Genomic DNA, 12,035 nt, shown 5'->3' with positions numbered 1-12,035 from the left:
TCCCTCTTGCCCCTGTTTTTTGACTCCTTTTCTCTCCAGCACTTTGCCTCTTGCAGCATTAGGAGCTCTGGAAAGTGAGTTCATGGCTTGCCTTTATTTTTGGGTGTCATCATGCTGTGTTTCCTTATGTTGCCTTTAGTTTTCGGAAGGGTGAGCCAGTTGGTTTCAGCAATGCCACAGCAACCAGATGTTGCAGTCTCCTCATCCAGGCAAGCCAAGTGCAGCATCCCCCATTTGATATCAGCTGCATTAAGCATGAGCTTTTGTCTCTTCTCCTTGACGCCAGGACTGGCAGCCTGTCTCCACCACCACCACATCATCACTGCAGTTTGCCTTACGCTCAAGCCCTCCCCATTCCAGACTCCTTGCTGCATTTAATGAATAACTCCACACATACCACGGAGAACATGTGGATTCCTACACATTTCAGTCTTAAAGGATGCAAAGGCTGGAGCTCCCTCTTCCCTTGAGTCTTGCATACAGTGCCCACGCAGAATCTCGGATGTCTCGTACAGGAGTTGAGCTCATTCTGTCTGGTGAGTAATGACATCTCTCAACCTCTATGTGCCTACATTTGTGGAAGTTTTAGCAATGTAGCACCCAGCCCTCTGTAAAACCTGGCTGAAATCAGCCAGCTGATTCACAAAACGGTGTAGGGGAAGAAGGACGTGTAGATGAAGAGTGATCATTTACATCTTGCTTCTACAAAGAAGATCTGAACAACTTCTAGGCAAGGAGGCTAGAGGTAGAGTGGCTAAACTGCACGCAAAACCTGACCAAACCTACTCAGAAGATCCCATAGATATCAAATCCACCTCTACATTGACACCTTTTGTCCCCAAACGCAGTTTGCAAGCTCTGCCTCACCCCCAGCATGACAGCCCTTCACTGCTGGTAAAGCTATTGCATGGCCAGACCTGGGTTTATTAGAAGGGGATGGACACAGAAGGATAAGGCAGTGATTTGGGCATTTTTAGCACTTTCTGGCCATCTCGCAGGAGCAGGCACTTGGTGTTGCTGCTGTCCATCCCCAAAAGGCTCACACTTTGGTCATCATTAGTACTCGACTTAAAGAAGCCGGGATGGACACCAAGGTAGCAGCTTGGGATCGGCAATGCAGTGGTAAAGCAGGCTCGTACCCAAGAGCCGAGGCTGCCAGGGAGCAGCCTTGGGCACAAGCAAGCTCTGACAAGGTGAACTACAGGCAGGAAAGGGCCGTGGCAAAAGAATAACAGCTCAAAACCCATCTCTCTCCTGTAAGTAAGAGCTGATCCATCTCCAAGCGAGAAGGGTTATTTATGGGGACGCGAGGAAGGAGAAAGTGGCTGAAGAGCATTTCTCATTTCCCTCCATTACTGCAACAACCCCACTTGAAATCCAACTTTATTTCTGCCTTCTCAAGCCAGGGAAAAAAATCAGACTGTTGCAAACAATGTCAGCATTCCCCCCCTTGTTATCCCAATTTTGCCAGAGGTTAGCGAGGCTGTTTCAGAATCACAGCAGGAGAAACAAGCAGCAGTTGGCACCACTGGGAGAAAAGATTAGGGCATTTACTAACGGGCTTATCCCCACAAAGCATCCACCAAAGAATTCCCACCCATCTCCTCATTTTGCTACTTGTCTCCTGGAATTGAACCCAAACTGAACTGCCCAAACTCTGCTTTTGGGGGGGGAAAAGATGAGGAAAAGGGAAATGAAGCTACAGAGGAGCATTGATCAGGCTGCCTGATGCGAGAATAAAGCTGCTCTACACTGGAATAACCACCAAAGTGAGATGCTCAGCCTATGTCCTGCAGCTCTGCACCTGCTTGCACTAAGAAATAAATGCCCAGCATGCAAAGCTGACGGGAATTATGGAGAGGAGACTGGGATTCATGGAATTTTGCCCAGATTTGGCTGAATGGTGTGGAAAACTTCCACCGGTGCAGAAATCTCCATTGGGAAGGGGAGAAATGAGCTTCTGCTATATTTTTTTATGCTGGCAAAACCCTGCTTTGACACATTTCTGTCTGTTCTGTCACCAGTCCTGCTTATTCCCCTTGCAGACTGGTAGGAGCTATTAAGTTCTCCTAGCACAAGTGTGACACCATGAGTTTTGTGTGAATAGCATATCCCGGCCAATCTGCAGGATAGAGAACATCTAAAAAGCAGGTTAAGGGATAAATCCTGACAAGTCCTGACTGGAGAATAAAAGAGTGTTCATTCAAACACCACAATTGCTATGGTCTTCCCCCAAAACGATGCTGAACCTTGTTGGTGGTGATTGAGCCACATGAAAGACCAGAAGAAGGATGCAATACCCAAGCTGAAGGATTCAGAAGAACCTTGCCAGGGTTTTACAGACCCTTCAGCCCAGAGCGTGGGGGGCTTCCATCTGTATTTGGGGGAGAGCTGGCAGGGCAGGACTTGCAGGAAGCCTCTTTTGAGGAGTCCTTAGCACTAACACACTGCCAGGGAGCATATGCAAGGAAGGGAAGCATTATAGCACTTTGCTTTTGCTCATCAGTGTTTTGAAGGGTTTTCTTGGCCTTGGTCGCCAGCAAATTTGGCAAGAGGTTTCCCAAGCCCTGAGCTGGCAGTTATAGGAAAGAAGGTGGCTTTATCCAAGACATAGAAATCCAGGGAGATGGCTTTGAGCTAAAGATGATGGGGGAGAAACACCAAAGGAAATGTCCTTGTGAGCACAGCAGCTACTTGGGAAGCAGGAGGGAAAATCTGTGAGACGAGGATGAGCTTGGAGGAGACCTGAGGAGAACAAAATCCACCTTTTTCCTTCAATTGCTTTAAGGAAAGGAAGCTCTGACCTCTCCTCTCATGGGAGTGGTGAAGCAGCACAGGATGCTCCTAACCTTGTTGTTGGGATGGGAAGCCACTGGGATCTGCAGCCCAGGCCACTAAAGGGAGTGATGGATGCAAGGGAGGGAGAGGAGGAAGAAGCTGTGTCTTAAGGCTCTGCAGCAGCAAATGGCCTCAGTGATTAAAACTGAGTGGGCAGCTGTGTATCACTCTGGATTTTCTGCCTGTTTCATCACTAGCAGTGACTCAGGAATATTCTTCATCGCCCTCAAGCGAGGATATGATCATTTTCTGCCACTTGAGATGAAGCTAATTTTACAGCAGCTTAGAAAGAGAGATGTCATGTGCCGATGCCTATACTGCCTGCATCAGATGTCAGCACAGCAAGGCTATAGGTGCCGAGTGCTGGAAGTTATACCTGATACTGGGAGAGAAACACCATGGGCCAGGCGAGGCTTGTTTGGAGCTGCAAAGATGAGAGGAGAAAAGCAGCAGAGGGTCAAGACTTCCCAGCAAGAAGACAGACCACAGCATCCCCTCTCCAGTGAGGTTTGTTACGGGGAGAAGCATCCAGACTGCCTGAAGGTTTTGAATGCGCTTCTAATAGGATAAGTGAGCTGAGCAAGACTGATGGCCTCAAAGGACAGATCTCTCTGCTCAAATCCAACCCAGTCCCAGAGAGATGAATCTGCCCAAACTCAAGCCTGATGCACAAGGAGCCCACACTCCAAGGTGAAAAACATTTATGGTCCCAGTGCCAAATTGCTCCCTTGGTGCATCAAAACCCAAGTCTGGTTGGGCTCCCCATCTCACCTACCTGGGCTCCCCACAGGGCTGGGATGAGATGGCAAAGGAACCAGCACCCCAGCTGGACCGCTTGGGATCTTGGCTTGGAACCTCCCAACCCTCCAGCCACATTCAGATGGGTTTTCTTACTCGTTGATCAGGCCATTTATTGTGTTTTGAGATGCAAAAGCTGCCTCACACCAGGCCCTGGCAGTGCCTCGCTGGGCTCCCTGCATGAAGCCATGGTCTCCCAGCCACCGGCCAGCATGCCATTCCTTGACAGCCCTGGCTTCAGGAGCTAACTGGCAGTGGTAGCAATGTTTGCAGGCGAAACGGAGCAGTCCTGCCAGCACTTAGTGACAAAAGGAGTGTTTCTAACCGGCACGGTGACAGCTGTCCCAATGCCACATTTATTTACAAAACCTTAGTTCAATTACTGACAGTTGGCACTGCAAAGGGAAGCCGAGAGAAGAGCTGACATCTCCCCATCACACCAATTCAGAGCCCCATGGCGCCTCTGTGAAGGCTTTCAGGCTCCCATCCCACCATGGCGGCAAGCCCCATGTGCTCAGGACATCACTGGACTCCATCCCTTCCTGTTGAACCTTCAAGGACTTCCTGCTTCAACTCCCACCAACCTAGAGGGTCAGTCCTGGCAGGCTGAGTGAAGTTGCTCCTATGCAGTGCATCACCATCAAGCCTTTGGTCTTTTCTAGAAGGACCAAGAGGATATTTATCACCTTGTGATCGTAGAATGGTTTGAGTTGGGAGGGACCTTAAAGCTCATCCAGTTCTAACCACCTTCCATGGGCAGGGGCACCTTCCACTAGAACAGGTTGCTCCGACCTGGCCTTGAACACTGCCAGGGATGGGGCAGCCACAGCTTCTCTGGGCACCCTGCGCCAGTGTCTCAGCACTCTCACAGAGAAGAACTTCTCTATATCTACCCTAAATCTCTCCTGTTTAAGTTTGAACCCATCACTCCTTGTCCTATCACTACAGACTCTGATAAACAGCCCCTCTCTAGCCCTTCAGACCTTGGCTGTTTGTTGAGGCTACTTAGGGCAGCGCCACTTGAGTAGATGGAGGTCACCAAGCAGACCTCCAAATGGCCAAAAATACCTGGCGTGCTGGTTTTAGATTCATTGAGGTGACTGAGGTGAAGGGCCCCATGTCTCACTAAACAATGTCAATGGTCTGTGTGCTGCTGGCTTGAAACCAGCAAGGAAATTGCAGCTGCCACCCTCCACAAGCCAAGGACAAGCAGAGATATTTAGGAGACCCAACTGACGCGCACCAGTGAAGGCGTCTCCCTCAACCAACCACCTCCATGACAAGGCAATAACAACCCAAGGCGAGATGTTGACCTTCTGACCATGTCTCACCACGCCACACAACACAAGCATTGAGAGGGGAAAGAGACTTTCTTTAACTTCACACAAGTCAAGGCTAACAAATAGCTTCTGTTTCTCCTCTTTGTAGAGGACTTGGTCACATCACACACAACCCAAGAAAAGCACCTTTAAAGACATTGAAAACACTTGAGTTTTCACCTTGCTCACTCTTCCTTTGAACTCATCAAGAGCTTTGTACAGGCCAAGATAATAAAGATTAGCCTGGAATAAAGCTCTACCACCTATAATTTACTGGATTTGGAGGACTTAAGGGTAAGAACCCAAATATTAGGATCTGTGGCTCCAAGCCATCTTGAGATTTGGAAGTGGCTCTGAACCTGGAGCTGCCCTTCTCATACCTTTGAGAATGTGCTTTGTCAACAGCTTTCTATCTCTGGAAGAGATGCATAGGAAGCATAAGCCTGAAAAACACACCAGAGGATGCATAGCTGGGAAAATAATGTTCCCAGCATGGAAAAAACCTAAGGAGAGATCAACACTCAGACTCCAAACCCCAAAGTAATGAAGGTTTGGATCATGTCCGGGGCTCTGCATGTGTCTGATAAAACAGACGCAGGTGTCAGAGCCATTTCTGGTTGCAAGCACAGAGCTGGTCAAAACCTCCCATCTCAGGGAAAAAAACACCCTGTGATATTTCACCAGCTGCTCCTGTTGGAAGGTGCTTTGATTCGTTATTTGCTCTGGCCTCATTGAGATGCAGAGCTGGACTCGCATGTCTCCTGTTTGACCCCTGGTGTCCTTTCCTATTCAGCACTCTCCCCAAAGGTGTCCCCATCTTCAGACCAGGCTCAGCTCTTCAGACCTTGTCTCCATCTCACTAACACTGGCTTTCCCAAGGGAAAATCCAGCTGCAAAGTCCAGTTTGCCTCCAGCCTTTCTGTACTCACCCGTCTGTTTTCTGCTTCCTCACTTGGTGTATAAACCAAGGACCACTTCCCAGCACCAACACCACCACTCACCAGCAGGTGAAGAATCCTTATTTAAAGCAAGACTTTCAATATACTAATGTTTAAGGTGCATTTGGTGTCTCAGCAGATACTACAGCATCCATGCAGCTAAGCCCAAATCTCAGACTTGGCTCTTTCAGAGCCTTGCACCTCTGAAAACAAAGCCTAAGGAGAGCAGAAGGCGTTTCCCATTTGCTTTGCAAAGGTGCTACATACAACAAGGAGCAAACTTTCTGTTCAGAGAGAGTTTTCTGCATTGCTATGCCACACGCAACCCGGTAACAGTTTGCATATTGTAGCAAGACTAAAACACCATCTTCCAACCTGATCCACAGTCCATTACACTTAGGAAAAAGACTTGTGGTGACATTAATGAGCACTGGATCAGCCTCTTTGTTGGCATAAATCTCCCTCTAGCATTGGGGGGATTGCATTTTCGCATTTGCTTGTTTGGCTCTGTATTCTCATTACAATTTCTATTAGCTCCTTCTCCCACTGATGTGGTCGTAGATTAGGGCCTTCATGCTATTCCCCTTTTCCTCCTGGAGGAAAATAAGGCTGGCTGAGCTCAAACTGGCAGGTTTAGGCAGGTCTGGGAGGAGGAAAGAACAACTCTGCTAGACCAAGATGAGGATTTTACGAGCAGCACAGGCTGGTTGAGGCCCTAGGATGAAGCTGCTTGCCATCCCATTGACCATCACCCACAAGTGCTTAGGTCTGAGGCTTAGGTTAGCTGATGGTTGTGATGTGAGCAGCTTCTCAGCAGAGTCTGGAGCTGTGAGCAGTCCCATAATTGGGGTGACACTGCTTTTGCTGGTCCTGCTCCCTAATTTTGCTTTGGTTCCTACCTAATCATCATCTACACACCAAGCAGCTCTGCAGTGTCACAACCATAGCCCATATACCCCTGCTATGACACCTCCAACTGAGAAATGCTCACAGTAGCCTCTCCAAACCCCAGGCTGGACCAGAACATGGGTGGACATCTCTGGTGCCCTCCAATAGGATGTTCTTAGCATTTTCCTTACAGAATGATGCATCCTGACACAAAAGGACAGCAACGCAAGCAGATGACTCACAGAGGCAGAGAAAGGAAGCGTTGCAACTGCTGCACACGAATAGACACATTCAGAGGACTCAGGAGGCTGCCTAATGTCACATGAGGAGTCACAACTGGGCTAAGAACCCAACCTCTATTTCATAACCATGGCTTAATGAGTGGAAATGCCACCCCAGCAACACCTCCGCTGGCCAGATGTCACCTCCAAGGCTGCTTTACCCTCCCTTCTTCCTCTCCATTAGCTCTTCCCATCCCAAAGCAGCAGGGTACAAGCGTGTATGACTTAAATCTTTCCAGAGCTGGTAGACTGGAGATGTTTAACCCTATGGTGGAGATGACACTCCCCTAGGAGACTCCAGCCCAGACAGCTCCAGTGAACTAGAGGCAGCAGCTCTACCAGGAGAGCTATAAAGGGAAACCCTCCTCTGGTGCAGCAATCAGGAGCTTGTCTCATCTCAGATGGAAATTGCGCTCAGGGAAAAAAAAAAAAGAAATAAAACATAATTCATGCACATGACAATTTTTTTCCCCCCACTTTAAGCTGATTCCATCTCTGAGATGGGAGAGAGGTGGCAGAGATTTGCTGACATGTCACTTTAGCAATGAACTCCTCTTTCTAAAACATGCCATCGCAAGCAAAGCAACGAACAGCCCCCAGCAGCACACACGGGCACTGCTCGGGGCTTCAGATGAGCTCCAGGGATGTGGAAAGAAAGGCTTGGCCAGAAAGGAGCACCCAGCAATTATGAGAGAAACAAAGAGGCAGGAGTGAAGTCCTAACCTTCAGTCCTGCTCACATTTGCACTGATTTATAGAATCCCAGTCTGGTTTGGGTTGGAAGGGACCTTAAAGCTCCTCCAGCTCCAACCCCCTGCCACGGGCAGGGACACCTTCCACTAGAGCAGGTTGCTCCAAGCCCCTGTGTCCAACCTGGCCTTGAACACTTTCTCTGAGTAAGGGCACAGATGCAGAACATGTTCTGCCCCTTCTTTACCTTTATATAGGATGGGTCACTGCAGCCCTGAATTTATTCCCTAACCCTCAGGAATGAAAGAGAGAGGTTTGATGGAAAAGAGAAGGTAAGCATATTGGATACTGAAGGAGTCAGGAGAACAAACTCAGGTTGTTAATATGAATGGCAGCTTAGCTCCCTCCTCACCCCATGCCTGCAGGGTGGCTGAGGGCTGCTCCCCACCAAGCCCAAGAGGTCAAAAGTCCTTCACTGCTCAGTAAGAGAGAAAAGCAAAGTAATTACACCTTGGCTTCCCCAGCCAAGCTATATCCCCTCAGTCCTGGCTTGGGAAGAGGGCAGGGAAGCAACCAGGAGCTTCATCTCTGTTAGGTCTTCCCATCATCACTCAGCCCTGAGGCTACAGGGATGGCAAGCACCACTTCCTAAGGGACAGAAAGCCTGGAGCAGGTCCTTCTGCCTCCTCTTTTCACTCATCGACTGCAATTACAGCTGCCCAAAACCTCAGTGGCTCAAGCTCTGGCAGGAGCAGTCCTGGGCATGGAGTGGGACATGCAGCCTCCCCCAGGCCGAAAGCAAAAGGAGCATCACACTGTTACCCATCAGAAACCAGCCCTGTTCTTCAGATTACACACTAAGAACATGAAAAGGCAAATTCCCATGAATAAAGGGTAAGGAAAAGTCATAGAAAACAGACCCACTGCTGAGAAATGCTCTTTTCTGCTTCACAAACAAGCACATTCTGCTTGATTTTGGTTTGTTTCATGGCCAAGTTGTCATTTCTCCCAGATTATATCAAGAGCACAACAGGGGCAAAATCAATTGGCAAAACAGGTTGAGGTAAAGGATGGCAGGTCTCAGTGGCAAAGCGCCTTTTAAAAGCCTGAGTGGAAACCATGAGAAACATCAGGGTTAAAAAGCAAACCAGCTTAGACTCGTGTAAAACTCAGGTTTGACTTGTAGAGCTAGAATCAAAGGGGGAATAAATAAAGGCATCACATCACGCTATGAAGACAAGCAAAGGGGATAGACAGAGGAGCTCGAGAAAGAAGCAGCTCTCACCCTCCAGCCAGATCCACTCTCCATCTGGGGCACCAGTGGATTTAGGGGTGATATCATGCAACATGCTGATGGGATCATCAGAGCATCACTGTGGGAAGTGCCGAGTGATGCCAATTAAAGTGGCATCATAATCAAGCTGCTTAGTTTGGTGCTGAGAGAACTGCCCCAAAGGTCTCAGCAGCACCTGGCCTCAGCTCAAGCACTGGATGGATGTTCAGGATGGGGCTTCTCCAGCATGAACCATTCGCTACTGGTGAGGGCAGATGCTGGACATGGTGGGAGGGGACAAAAATGGCCTCATCCTCATGATGTGGCTTTACGGGATCCAGTAAGACAACCAGCTCTCACCTTTGCACACACACGAGCCCTTGATGTAACCCCAAAAGGAGCAGTCCCAGCTCAAGGACCATCACATGCATCAGTTAAGCACCAAGCTCTTGGACTCGACACCCACAAAGCCTCTTCCTATTCCTGCAGGTTTTGCTGCATCCAGGAATAAATCCTGCCCCTCCTATCCCAGCAGGTAACTCTATCCCAGGGTCTAAACCTAGGTTTAACTCAGTGATCTAAAGTGCTGGTGCTGAAGCAAGACACCCACCATCCCCTCTAACAGACATCATGAGATGGAAGGAAATACCGGAACATCTCTAATGACTCTGGTCCTAAACTGACTCCTAATGGTGGATTTATGATAGCTGGATTTGCATGAAGGAAAGCCTGCTCCCTTTATAATGGGAAAGTCTCCTCACAGCCTTCAATCCAACGTCTCTTTCAGGTGCTGAATTAGCTCTGCTTGGAGAGGTGGTGAGGATGAAGCTGAAAAGAACCTCCTTGCCATGGCAAGCTCAGGGTCCTCCATGCCCCACCACCCCGTATAGAATAACCTGTTTTCTACAGCTAAACCCCCTTCCTCGAGGGGAACAGAACTCCTGAGCACTTCAGAGAAGCAGCAAGTTCTGCTGCTGAGTTTTCAGCTTGCTTTCCTTTTGTTGGCTCTGAAAACCCATGAAGGGACCTCTAGAAACATCTCTTCCCTTCCAAATCCTTGGCTGCGACTCACCGTCCTCCCACCTCGCATGGAGATGAGTGGGAAAAGAGGAAATCCTACTTTCTAACCCCCTCCCATGCACCCTTTTCTGTCTGTCATCCTTACAGGGCTGGGGAGAGGACAGGAGGTGGACAGGAGCAGTGGTGGAGCCACTGAATCCTTTGCAAGCAGCATTGCTATTCCAAACAAGTTAACTCCATGCCACAGATCGATGGATAAGCTGGGCTGGGAAGGGAGATTTGTGCTTCCTTGATTTCCTGCTCTGGAAGTGGGTGGTTTTCCTATGCTTTTGGCTCCTGCCACAACGCAGCACAGCTGCAGGGATCAGGACCTACCAGAGAATGCAGCAATGGACCATCACAAGCCAGACTAACCGCTCCCACCTCAAACCAGAAGGAAACCGCCTTAAAATACCAGTGCAAACACAGTCCTCCAGCTACCAAACCAGTGCTCCGAGCTGGCAGCAGCAGCAAGGCACTGATTGCCTGCTCTAGGGCCACGACAATAACATGTGCACAGTGGGAATATCATCCCCACAGATTGTGCACCCCAAAGCCCACGTGCCCATCTCCTGGGGCACACTTGGAATGACAAGGCGCCTGCACAGGGACACAGACATTCCTTGCCACCATCCCAGCTGCACAGGGATGCGCATGGGAAAGCTTTAGGGTGATGACAAGCTGCTGCCTTCCCTCCCCGGCACAGGATTTGTCCCCGTTCCCACCAGGCCTCTCCAACAGAAGGAGAACATCCCTCCTGCTGACTCACCCCAGCTTGTCTCTGTTCTCCACCAACACCAGGTGAGCACCCAGAGCCTACACAGGGTGAGCACCAGCATGATCTGTGCTGGGAACCCTTTGCCAAACCCCACTACCAGAGCAATTCACCTCCTTCCAGTAAGTTTGCACAGCACCCATGTTCACACCACCCTGCTGCTGCCACCTTCCTATGTATTTTGCTGCCCAGACCGCCAGTAACCCCAAAATCCTCCCTTTTTGATACCCCCATGGAAATATCTGCAGGATTTTTGGCACTTGGGAGAGCTTTACACTTCAGGCAAGGAAAGGAGCTACTTAGGTTTTAAGCCAATCTCAGTGATGCAAATTCCTAAGCGAGACACTTCATCTTCCATGCTTTGCCACCCATTTTTAAGCCTCTTCACCCAGACATGACACAAGACAAAACCAGAGGAATGTCCATAACACAGCTCATTCGTTCCCAGGAACACACAAAGGGCTTGGGAAGGGATAAGATGTTCAGCAGCAAAGAGCTGAGTTGCAAGAAATACATACGGAGGGGACTGGTGTTTAAAGTCTTCCCACTATTCCAAAAAAGACATGTCTGGAATTCCTCCACTCGCTGGCATAAAGCCGGAGTGCGGCTTTCACTGCTCACACCCAGCTGGCCCCGCAGATGTTGGTGTCACCAATGCAACACACGGAGCAAAGTCACTCGCTCCCGAGCATGCCGGAGCCGCAAGCGCCGCTTCCCAGCTCTGCAATTAAAACCTGCCTTTGCCTTTTTAATATCCCTATCAAACATCCTCTGGGATGACTGCACCCATCTGCTGCGAGGACAGGGATGGGGATCCGGGTAGAAGATAGCCCAGAAGTTACACTGATTAAAATCACAGTTTCCTTGGCACCCCTCAAATTGCTGCTGCAGGCAGCAGGACCCCGGCGCAACACTCAGCCCCACATTTCCCTCTACCACAAAGAGTTAATACTGACAGGGAGCAGCAACCCATGGAATTAGGAGGGTTTCAAGGAGTGCAGCCCCATTCTGCGCTCCCTCATTCCACCAAGTCTGGATAAAACACCGCTGGGGGGTCAACAATAACTGCTTTCCATTGCCTGGGTTGGTTTGACAGACAAGCAGCAGCAGAGGGGTGTCTACCCCAACTGAATGCAGCCGAAGTGCCCGAGCCAGGACTACAGACAGGAGGAGCCCA

General features: G+C 49.5%; 1 protein-coding gene across 8 annotated transcripts in view; it reads right to left on the bottom strand.

Annotated features, from left to right (window-relative positions):
* The window catches only part of LOC115616329 (protein CEPU-1), a 339,603-nt gene that overhangs the window by 129,133 nt on the left and 198,435 nt on the right, over positions 1-12,035 (bottom strand). The window lies entirely within an intron of this gene.

Source organism: Strigops habroptila, chromosome 17 (assembly GCF_004027225.2).
Source record: "Strigops habroptila isolate Jane chromosome 17, bStrHab1.2.pri, whole genome shotgun sequence".
NCBI lineage: Eukaryota > Metazoa > Chordata > Aves > Psittaciformes > Psittacidae > Strigops > Strigops habroptila.
This window is presented reverse-complemented; position numbering and strand designations above follow the sequence as displayed.